We start from the raw sequence: 11,245 nt of genomic DNA on the forward strand, positions 1-11,245 counted from the left end.
ATCAAAAAAGATAAACTCATGTAATTTACAGCAACATGGATGGAGCTGGAAGGGATCATGCTCAGCTAAATAAGCCAGAAAGAAAAAGAAAAATACCAGATGGTCTCACTCATAGCAGGAATTTAGAAACCTAAATAAAAGACCAGGAAGAAGACTAATTATAATAAAGAAAAAATCAAAATCAACAAGTAACTATAAACCAGAGACACACTACGGGGGTGGGGTGGGGGTGGAGAGGAGGGAATAGGGCCAAAATAAGAGGGGGTGGGAATTGTATGGAGAATATAACCAAAATGAAAATGCATACATTGTGCAAAAATGAAAAATGATGTAAGAATTATATAAAATAAAATAAAATATTTTTATAAACTAGACACAGCCCAAACAGCCTTGCCTCTCACCTCACAGAAATAGAAAAAGGACAAAAGATCCAAAGGCCAGTAGAAGGAAAGAAATAGTAAAGGTTAGAGTAGAAATAAATGAAATACAAATCAAAAAGACAGTCCAAAAGATCAATGAAACCAAAAGATGTTTCTTTGAAAGAATTAACAAAATAGCAAATATTATCTAGGAAAAAGAAGGAAGAATCGCAAATAAATAGGATCATAAATGAAAAAGGGAATGTTACAAGATACACTGCAGAAATTCAGAGGATATTACAAGATTACTATAAACTTTTATATGCAAACAAATTTAAAAACCTAGATGACATGGACAGATTCTTAGAATTATACAATTATCTAAGACTGAATAGAGAAGAAATAGAAAACCTGAAGAAATCAATCACATGCATGGAAATTAACACAGTAAGCAAAACTCTCCTAAAAAACAAAAGCCCAAGATTAGATGGTTTCACAAGTGAGATCTACCAAATCTTACAAGACTCAGAAAGTTGAGAGAGAAAGTATTCTTCCAAATACATTTTCTTAGGCCAACATTACACTAATACCAAAACCAAACAAAGACAACACGAACAAATGAACACAAGCACAAAAATCCTCAATAAAATATCAGCAAACCAAATCCAAGAAATGCATTAAAAGGATTATGTAACATGAGCAAGTGGGATTTAAACCAGGAACACAAGGATGGTTCAACATCCAAATATCAATCAATGTAATACACCACATGAACATAAAAGAAAGAAAAACCCACGTGATCATATCAATAGATGCTGAGAAAATATTTTATAAGACTCAGCATCCATTTATGATGAAAACCCTTCAAAAACTGGGCATAAATGGAATGTATTTAACCTAATGGAAGCTATAAATAACAAACCCACAGCTAGTATCATTCTCAATGGTGAAAAAATGACTTTCCACTAAGATCTGGCACAAGATAAGGATGTCCACTCCCACCATTGCTATTCAACACAGTATTAGAAGTCCTAGCTGAGCAATTAGGCGAGAGAAAGCAGTAAAAGGAATCCAAATCGGGAATGAAGAAGTAAAGCAATCATTAATAATCATTGTTTGGGGCCTCCCCGGTGGCGCAGCGGTTGAGCGCCGGGTTGCGAAGCTGCCCGCAGCCTCTGCAGTGCCGGTTCGATCCCCGGCTGCTCCCCGGCCACCGGAGGAGGGTCCCCAATGGCGCGCAGACCTCTCCTGCCGCCCGCTGCTCCCCTCAGCAGTGTGCTTCGGTCCTTCTGCCTGCTCTGCTCCCCGCTCTGGCTCTGGTGAATTCTCTCACCCTCCCGCGCTTCTGACCATACCCAGTGATTGAATAAATAAATAAATAAATCTTAAAAAAAAAGAAAAAAGAAAAAAGCCATCCCATTTACACTCCCACCAAAATAAATAAATAAATAAGTGGAAATAAATCTAAGAAGGGAGGTGAAGGTCCTATACAAGGAAAATTATAAAACATTGTTGAAAGAACTAAAAGAACACACAAAGAGATGGAAAGATATTCGCTGCTCATGGTGGGAAGAATCAACATTGTCGAAATGGTCGTCTGACCCAAAGCAATTTATAGATTCAGTGCAATCCCAATAAAAATCCCAATGCCATACTTCAAAGAAGTGAAAAAAAAAAAAAAAAGATTCCTGAAATTCATATTGAACTGCAAAGAAACCCAAACAGCCAAAGCTCTCCTGACTAAAAAGGGTAAAAATTGAGGTAACACTCTTTTTGCCTCCACCTGGGTTCTGTGTTCCCTTAACAAAATGCCTGATGAAGCCACAGAAACTATGCTTGCTATAAAGCAGGCCACAGTCTCAGGCTGAGACAGGATCTGGAACAGAATCTGATAGTGATGAATCAGTACGAGAACTCGAGGAACAGGTTTCTACACAGGCAACCACACAATAAGCTCAGCTGTCAGCAGCAGTTGAAATTGATGAACAGCTAGTCAGTAAAGCAAAATAGAATTGGGGTGAAAAGAAAGCACAGAAAGTTACAGCTTTACTAGGGTCACTATCCAGAAATCTAAGAATATCCTCTTTATCATCACAAAACCAGATGTTTACAAGAGCCCAGCTTCCAATACTAACATATTTTTGGTGGAAGCAAAGGTGGAGGATTTTTCTCAGCAAGCACAGCTGGAAGCTTCAAAAAAAAAGTCAAAGTTCAAGGTAAAGCTGTCTTAAATATTCAAGAAAACACACGGACTCCAACTGTACAAGAGGAGAGTGAAGAGGAAGGGATTGACAAAACAGGTGTGGAAGTTAAGGACATAGGATTGGTCATGTCACAAGCAAATGTGTCCAGAGCAAAGGCAGTAGGAGCCCTGAAGTACAATAGTAATGATATTGTAAATGCTATCATTGAATTAACAATGTAACCATCTAAAGGAGAGGACTTTTCTTTCTTTTTTTCCTCTTTGTGTTTCAAAATAGTGACTGCAGCATGCTTTGAAATTTGTACTGTTTCTATAATTAATAAAGTTATGGCTTCTTGTTATATGGTAAAAAATTGAGGTCTCACATGTCTGGACCTCAGACTATACTATAAAGCCATAATAATCAAAGCAGCATGGTACTGGAACAAAAACAGACACAGAGACCAATGGAATAGAATTGAGACCCCATAAAGTAAACCATACGTTTATGGATAAATAATCTACAACAAAGGAGCAAAGTATATACACTGGATAAAGGAAAGTCTCTTCAATAAATGATACTGGAAAATTGGATTGCCACATCCAAAACAATCTCACACCATACATGAAAATCAACTCAAACTGGATAAAAGACTTGTATTAAAGAGCTGAAACCATAAAATACATAGGAAAAAAAAAAGACAAAACTCTCCATGACATAAACCTCAGACACATCTTGGTGGACTCATCTCCAGTAGCAAGGAAAACAAAGGAGAAAAGAAACAACTGGACTATACTAAAAAGCTTCTGTACAGGGAAAGAGACCATGACCAAAACAAAAAATACCCTACTGAGTGGGAGAAAACACTTTCACAATGTACATTTGATAAGGAATTGATAAAGAAGATCTACAAAGTGCTTATGCAACTCAACAAAATAAAAACAAACAACCCAATTTTTTTTTTTTAAAAAGGGCGGGGGGCAGAAAACCTAAATAGGCACTTCTTCAAAGAAGACATGCAGATGCCAACAAACTTATGAAAAAAATGCTCATTTTCACTCATCATCAGGGAAATACAAATCAAAAACCACATTGAGATACCACCTCACATTCATGAGAATGGCCCATATAAAAAAATAAGAAAGATAGAAAACCAAAAACTATAAGTGCTGAGATGGGTGAGGAGAAAAAGGAATCTTATTATACCGTTCCTTGGAATGTAGACTGGTCTAGCCCGCATGGAAAGAATTGTGGAGATTCCTCAAAAGACTAAAAATGTATTTATCATATGACCCAGAAATTCCACTCTTAGGTATCTATTCAAAACCTGCACTCCTGTGTTTATAGCAGCACTATTTACAATAGCCAAGATACAGAAACTACCAAAATGCCGCAGAACAGATGAGTGTATCAAGAAGATGTGGTACATGTACACTATGGAATACTACCCAGTGACCAAAAAAAAAAAAAAAAAAAAGATAAACTCATGCTATTTGTAGCAACATGGACAGAACTGAAAGGGATTGTTCTAAGCAAAGTGAGCCAGGAGAAAGATAAATATTGGATGGTACCAGTTATATGTGGAATATAGAGAAACCAAAGAAAATATCAGACAAAGACAAATTGTAAGACTGACATTTGAATGCAGACCTTAGATCTGAGACATTCAGGAGGGGTGGGGGAGGGAGAGTGGAAGAGTAGAGAAGGGGGTGTGGCGGCGGGGGGGAATGCTGTGGATTGTGTTGGAGGACTGTGGGCACTTCGGTGGTGGGAAAACTATGGTGACTGCACCGGAGGGCAGAAATCATATATTATGCAAAAAATGAAGACGGAGGTTTAAAGAAAGAGAGAGAGAAATGAAAAGAAACAATGAATGAATAAGTACAGTGATGTGGCAGGTTACAAAATCAATTTTTAAATAACCAGTTTGCCCCTATATGTAAACAATGAACTGGAAGAGAAAAAAATGAATAAAACAATTGTATTTATAGTGGCATCTAAATACCTACAAGTAAACTTAAAAAAGGACGTGAAGGGCATGTACAAATGAAAACTATAATATATTGTTAATAGAAATAGAAAAAGATACAATACAAAAGATATTCTCTGCTCATGGGCTGGAAGAATCAGCACTCATGGCTTGGAAGAATATGCAATGTTAAAATGGCCATCTTGCCCAAAGCAATATACACATGCCATGCAATCCTTATCAAAGTTTCAATGGCATTCTTCAAAGAAATAGAACAAACACTACTGAGATTCATATAGAACTACAATAGTCCCTGAATAGGAAAAGCAATCCCGACAAAGAAGAAAAACTATACTAAAATGTTATATATAGTAAACCTAACAGTATGGTACAGGAATAAATATATAGACAAAAAAATCAAAGGAAGAATTCAAACGCCAAAAATAAACCCACACTTACATGGACAATTAATCTACCACAAAGGAGCCAAGAGTATACATTGGATAAAGGAAAATCTCTTCAACAAATGGCAATAGTAAAACTGGACATTCACTTGCTTGACTAGACTGCTATCTAGAAATGAATGTTGAGAATGAAACCAGACCACTGTTTCAAACTATATGCAAAAGTTAATTCAAAATACAATAAGGCCTGAAACCATAAAATGCATAGAAGAAACATAGACAAAACACTGAACAACACTGGTTATAGTGATGTCTTTTTGGCTTAATCTCCAGCAGCAAGAGAAACACAAGAGAATATAAACAAACAGGACTACATACCTCAAACAAAAATGCTTCTGCACAGAAAAAGAAACTATCACTCAAATGAAAAGACACTCTACCGAATGGTGTAAAATGTCTGCACATCATACATCCAACAAGGGGTTGATACCCAGGATCTACAAAGAAACCATATAACTCAATAAGAAGAAAATAAATAACCCAATCAAAAAAGGGCAGAAGAGTTAAATAGGCACTTCCCCCCAAAAGGCATGCAAGTGGCCAACAAGCACATGAAAAAATTATCATAATCACTTATACTCAGGAAATGCAAATTAAAACCAAAATGGGATAACACCTCAAACCTGTGAGAACGGCCCATATTTAAAAAAATAATAACAAAAACAAGTGTTGGTGAGGGTGCAGAGAAAAAGGAGCCCTCAAGCATTGTTGTTAGAAATGCAGACTGTTCCAGTACCAACGGGAAATGGCAAGATGGTTTCTCAAAGTGTTACAAGTAGATCTACCATATGATTCAACAATCCCACTCCTAGATATATGCCCAAGGAGTGCTAAAATGCTAAATTGAAGGCACATAGGCCCCTTATGTTCATTGCAGCACTATTTACTATAGCCAAGTAATGGAAACAACCTAAACGCTCAAGGACACAAGATGGATTAGAATGACAAACACTACTAAGCTATATAAAGTAATGAACCCTTGCCATTTGTGATAACCTGGGTAGAAATGGAGGGGATTATGCTAAGTAAATTAACCAGAAGGAAAAAGACAAATATGAGAGGGTTTCACGCACAGGTGGAATACAAAGAAACAAGACAAAGGGTCAGACACAATCAAACCAAAAAAAAAAAAAATACAAACAAACAAAAACAAAAACAAACCCAGAAATCAGATAGTAAAATTGAAGCTACCAGAGAGGGAAGCGAAAAGCTGGACAGCAAGCGAGCAAAGGCAACCCAATGGACTATGATAGAAAATTATGGATGCCTTGGTGGTGGGTGTGGTGTGGTAACATACATCTACTAAGGTGTGAAGATATACCTCTGCATCACATACAGTGTTGTAAACCACTGCTATTGCGATAAAAGGTAATAAAAATGAAAGATAGGACCTTAACACGAACACACAGAAATGAAAACACCTCGGTGAATAGAATAATCAATTGCATGCCAGTAAATTGGATAAAATAAAAACTATCTGGCCAAAACTCCAGAAAACTGCTGAAACTCTCTCAAGGAGAACTAAAAAAGCTGAACAGTCTTATAATAAACAAAAAGGTTGATTTTTTTTCCTTAGAAGTATTTCTTTTTTAAATTTAGTTCAATAAATGGTGCCGGGAAAACTGGGCCTACATGCAATAGAATGAAGCTAGACTACTACCTCACACCATGCACAAAAACCAACTCAAAATGGATTAAAGAACTAGACATAAGACCTGAAACCATAAAATATATAGAAGGAAATATATGTAAAACACTTCATGACATACAGTCCAGCAACATCTTTAAAGACACATCACCCAAAGTGGTGAGAGTGAAGGAAAGGATAAACAGCTGGGACTACATCAAATTAAAGAGTTTCTGTACAGCAAAAGAGACAGTAACCAAAACAAAGACAAACCCCACCGACTGGAAGAAAAATTTTGCACATAACATTAATGATAAAGGACTGATCACAAAAATCTACAAAGACTCAACAAAAACAAAGTAAATAATCCAGTCAAAAAATGGGAAGAAAAGCTAAAAAGAAACTTCTACAAAGAGGAAAAGCAAATGACCAGCAGACATATGAAAAAAGGTTCAACATCACCTGCAATTAGGGAAACGCAAATCAAAACTACAATGAGATGATGAGCTACCATCTTACACCAGTGAGAATGGCACATATTAAAAAAAAAATAAATAAATAACCAGTAACAACAAATGTTGGTGAGGATGCGGAGAAAAAGGAGCTCTTCTACACTGCTGGAGGGAGTGCAAACTGGTCCAAGCACTATAGAGAGCTCTGTGGAAGTTCCTCAAACTGCTAAAGATGGAGCTTCCATATGATCCAGCAATTCCACTCCTAGGTATCTACCCAAAGGACACAAAAACATTAACTCAGAAGGACAACTGCACTCCTATGTTTATTGCAGTACTATTTATAATGACTAAGCTATGGAAAAAGCCCAAATGCCCAAAAATCGATGACTGGATCAAGAAGATTTGGTGCATATATGCAATGGAACATTACTCAGCAATCAAAAAAGATAAACTCATGCCATTTGCAGCAACATGGATGGAGCTGGAAGCGATCATGCTCAGTGAAATAAGCTAGAAAGAAACAGAAAAATAATGTTGGTCTCACTTACAGCAGGACTTTAGAAGACCCAAATAAGGGATCAGGAAAAAGACTAATTATAATAAAGTAAAAATCAAAATCAACAAGCAACTATAAACCAGAGACACTCTATGGGGGGAGGGGGAAGGGAGTAGGATCAAAACAAGGGTGGTGGAAATTTTACAGGGACTATAACCAAGAAGAAAATGCATGCATTGTACAAAAATGAAAAGTGATGTAAAAAAAGTATTTCTTTTTTTTCCATTTTTTCATTTTTTAATTTTTAAACAATATTTACTTCCCCCACCCCCTCAGATTGAGTCCCCGTAGAATTTCCTTCCCCAAGGCATCCATGCACCATCACCCCAGTCCCCTGTGCTCCTCCCTCCCTCTCTCTCCTCCTCCCCTGCAGTATGTCTCTGGTTTATAGTTGTCTGTTTCTGCTTTGTTGTGTTTTGTACTGTTATTATTATTATTTTTTTTTAACACTGATGTCTTATTTGGCTCTCCTATATTCCTGTTATAAGTGAAACCATCCGGTATTTTTCTTTTTCCTTCTGGCTTATTTCACGGAGCATAATTCCTTCTAGCTCCATCCACATTGCCGTGAATGGCATGAGTTTGTCTTTTTTGATTGCTGAATAACATTCCCTGGTGTATATATACCACATCTTCTTGATCCAGTCATCCATTTTTGGGCATTTGGGTTGCTTCCATAGCTTACCTATTGTAAAACACGCTGCAATAAACGTAGGAGTGCAGGTCCCCTCAAAAAGACTGAATTCATAACAAAATATAGTTCCATAAATTTGAACATTCCCAGGAATGTCGACTTATTGATGAATTATACCAAATATTTAAATAAATGAGCACCAACATGAGATAGTTGAGAAAACATGGTTAGTGAAAGAAACGAGTCCCAAAAGGGCACATGTTCCATGATCTCTGGTCATAATACGCAGCATCAGAAAAAAGAAATATTGATATATTAGACATTCTCATCAGTAGAGAATGAAGAGGGCTTAAATATATACTGGGCTTTGTTTTGGATAGATCATTAAATTAAATAAGATTGTGTTGATAGTTCCAAAACTGTGTATATGCTAAAAAACATCGCACCATGCCTCAAACATGTGAGTTTATGGTATTTGAATTATATCTTTAAAAAGAAGGAGAAATTCTTTTTATTATATAAATTATATTTATTTTAATTAATCAATTAATAGATTTTATAACATTGTTCATTTTTGTATAATGTATACTTTCTCCTCTCAGGTGTAAGTCCCCATAAAATTCCCACCACAAGTTCACCAACGCACCATCACCATAGTCCCGTGTGCTCTTCCCTCACCTGTTTTGATCCCTCTCTCCTCTTTCATTTATGATCCTATTTATTTGTTTTTTTTTTTTTCCTCCTGATTTTTCTTTGTACCCTGGCTAGAGGTTTATCCATTTTATTTTTTCAAAGAACCAACTTCTGGTTTTGTTGACCTTTTGGGTTATTATTTAATTTCTATTTTTTTATTTCTGCTTTGATTTTTATTATTTCTTGTCTTCTATTGACTTTTGGGTATTTTGTTGTTCTTTTTCTAGTTTTTTGAGATGGGAGATTAGGTTGCTTCTTTGCATTCTTTCTTGTTTCTAGATTTGAGCCTGCATTGCTACATGCTTTCCTCTTATTACTGCTTTTGCTGTGTCCCATAATTCTGGAAAGTTGTGCCCTCATTATCATTTGTCTCAAGGTATTTTTCAATTTCCTTTGATGTCCTCATTGATCCAATGGTTTTCCAGGAGTGTGGGTTTCAATCTCCATGAAGTGGGAGGGTTCCTTGCTTTCTTTTCATGGTTTATTTCTAGTTTGATGCCATTATGATCAGAGAAGATAGTTGGTATGATTTTGATCTGAATGCATCTGTTGATGTTTTTGTCTTGTGGCCCAATATGTGATCAATCCTGGAGAATGATCCCTGTGTGCCTGAGAAAAATGTGTACATGGATTTTTTTCACTGCAGTAGCCTATAGATGTCTGTCAAGCCCATGAGATCTAGGTCTTTATTTAGGGCTACAGTATTCTTTTTATTTTATTTTATGTATTTTTACAACATTTTTCATTTTTGCACAATGTGTACATTTTCATCTTGGTTATATTCCCCATACAATTCCCACCCCCCTTATTTTGACTCTAATCCCTCCTCCCCTCTCCCCTCCCCCCCCCGTAGTGTGTCTCTGCTTTATGTTCCTTGTTGATTTTGATTTTTACTTTATTATAATTAGTCTTTTTCCTGATCCCTTATTTGGGTCTTCTAAACTCCTGCTGTAAGTGAGACCAACATTATTTTTCTGTTTCTTTCTAGCTTATTTCACTGAGCATGATCGCTTCGAGCTCCATCCATGTTGCTGCAAATGGCATGAGTTCATCTTTTTTGATTGCTGAGTACTATTCTATTGTGTGTATGTACCACATCTTCTTGACCCAGTCATCTATGTTGGGGCATTTGGGTTGTTTCCATAGCTTAGCTACTGTAAATAGTGCTGCTATAAACATAGGCGTGCAGGTGCCCTTTGGGATTAATGATGCTGTGTCCTCTGGGTAAATACCTAGGGGCAGAATTGCTGGATCAATTGGAAGCTCCATCTATAGCCGGTTGAGGAATCTCCACACAGCTCTCCATAGTGGTTGGACCAGTTTGCACTCCCACCAGCAGTGCAGGAGAGTTCCTTTTTCTCCACATCCTTGCCAACATTTGTTGTAGCTAGTTTTTTTAATATGTGCCATTCTCACTGGTGGAAGAATGGTATCTCACCGTAATTTTGATTTGCATTTCCCTGATTGCAAGCGATGCTGAACATTTTTTCATATGCCTGCTGGCCATTTGCATTTCCTCTTTGGAGAAGTTCCTTTTTAGCTCTGCTGCCCATTTTTTGACTGGATTATTTACTTTGATTTTGTTGAGTCTCATCAGCTCTTTGTAGATTTTTGTGATCAGTCCTTTATCATTAGTGTTGTGTGCAAAAATTTTCTCCCAGCGGTGGGGTGTCTCTTTGTTTTGGTTAAGGGCTGTAGTATTCTTGTTTATTTTTGTCTTGTCGATCTGTCCATTGGTGAGAGTGGTGTGTTGGAATCTCCTACTACATATGTATTTTCTCTTATGTCTGTTTTCAGAGATGGTAATAATTATCTTATGTATTTTGGTGCTCCTTCATTTGATGAGTATATCTTGATGAGTGTTATGTCTTCTTAATGTGTTGCCCTCTTAATCATAATGTAGTGACCGTATATGTCTTTTTTAAACTTTTTTAGTTTGAAGTCTATTTCATCTGATAAAATTATAGCTGTTACTGCCTTCCTTTTTGGCCCATTTGCTTGTGGCATTGGTTTCCAACCTCTTGCTTTCAGTCTATGTTTATCTTTTGTAGTTAAATGTGATACCTGGAGATAAGCAGAAGGTTGGATTTTGTTTTTTTGATCCAGCCTGCTACTCTGTGTCTTTTTATTAATGATTTTAGTCCATTTACATTTAGAGTTAATATTGATATGTTGGCATTTGTATTTGCTGTTTTGTTTGCCTTTTTGTGATTCTGTTCCTCATCTTATTCTGTTCTTCCTATTCATTCCTCTGTTGGTTATGTCTTTAAGGCTTCTTGTAATATTTTTTGGAGTGGGAGTCTAG

General features: G+C 36.6%; 1 pseudogene across 1 annotated transcript; it reads left to right on the forward strand.

Annotated features, from left to right (window-relative positions):
• The first annotated feature begins 2,167 nt into the window (after positions 1–2,167).
• On the forward strand, positions 2,168–2,784 carry LOC311187147 (nascent polypeptide-associated complex subunit alpha-like; annotated as a pseudogene). Its single transcript has one exon. The product of its transcript is annotated as a nascent polypeptide-associated complex subunit alpha-like (transcript).
• Positions 2,785–11,245: the final 8,461 nt, after the last annotated feature.

The sequence above is a fragment of the Talpa europaea genome, assembly GCF_964194135.1.
Source record: "Talpa europaea genome assembly, chromosome: X".
NCBI lineage: Eukaryota > Metazoa > Chordata > Mammalia > Eulipotyphla > Talpidae > Talpa > Talpa europaea.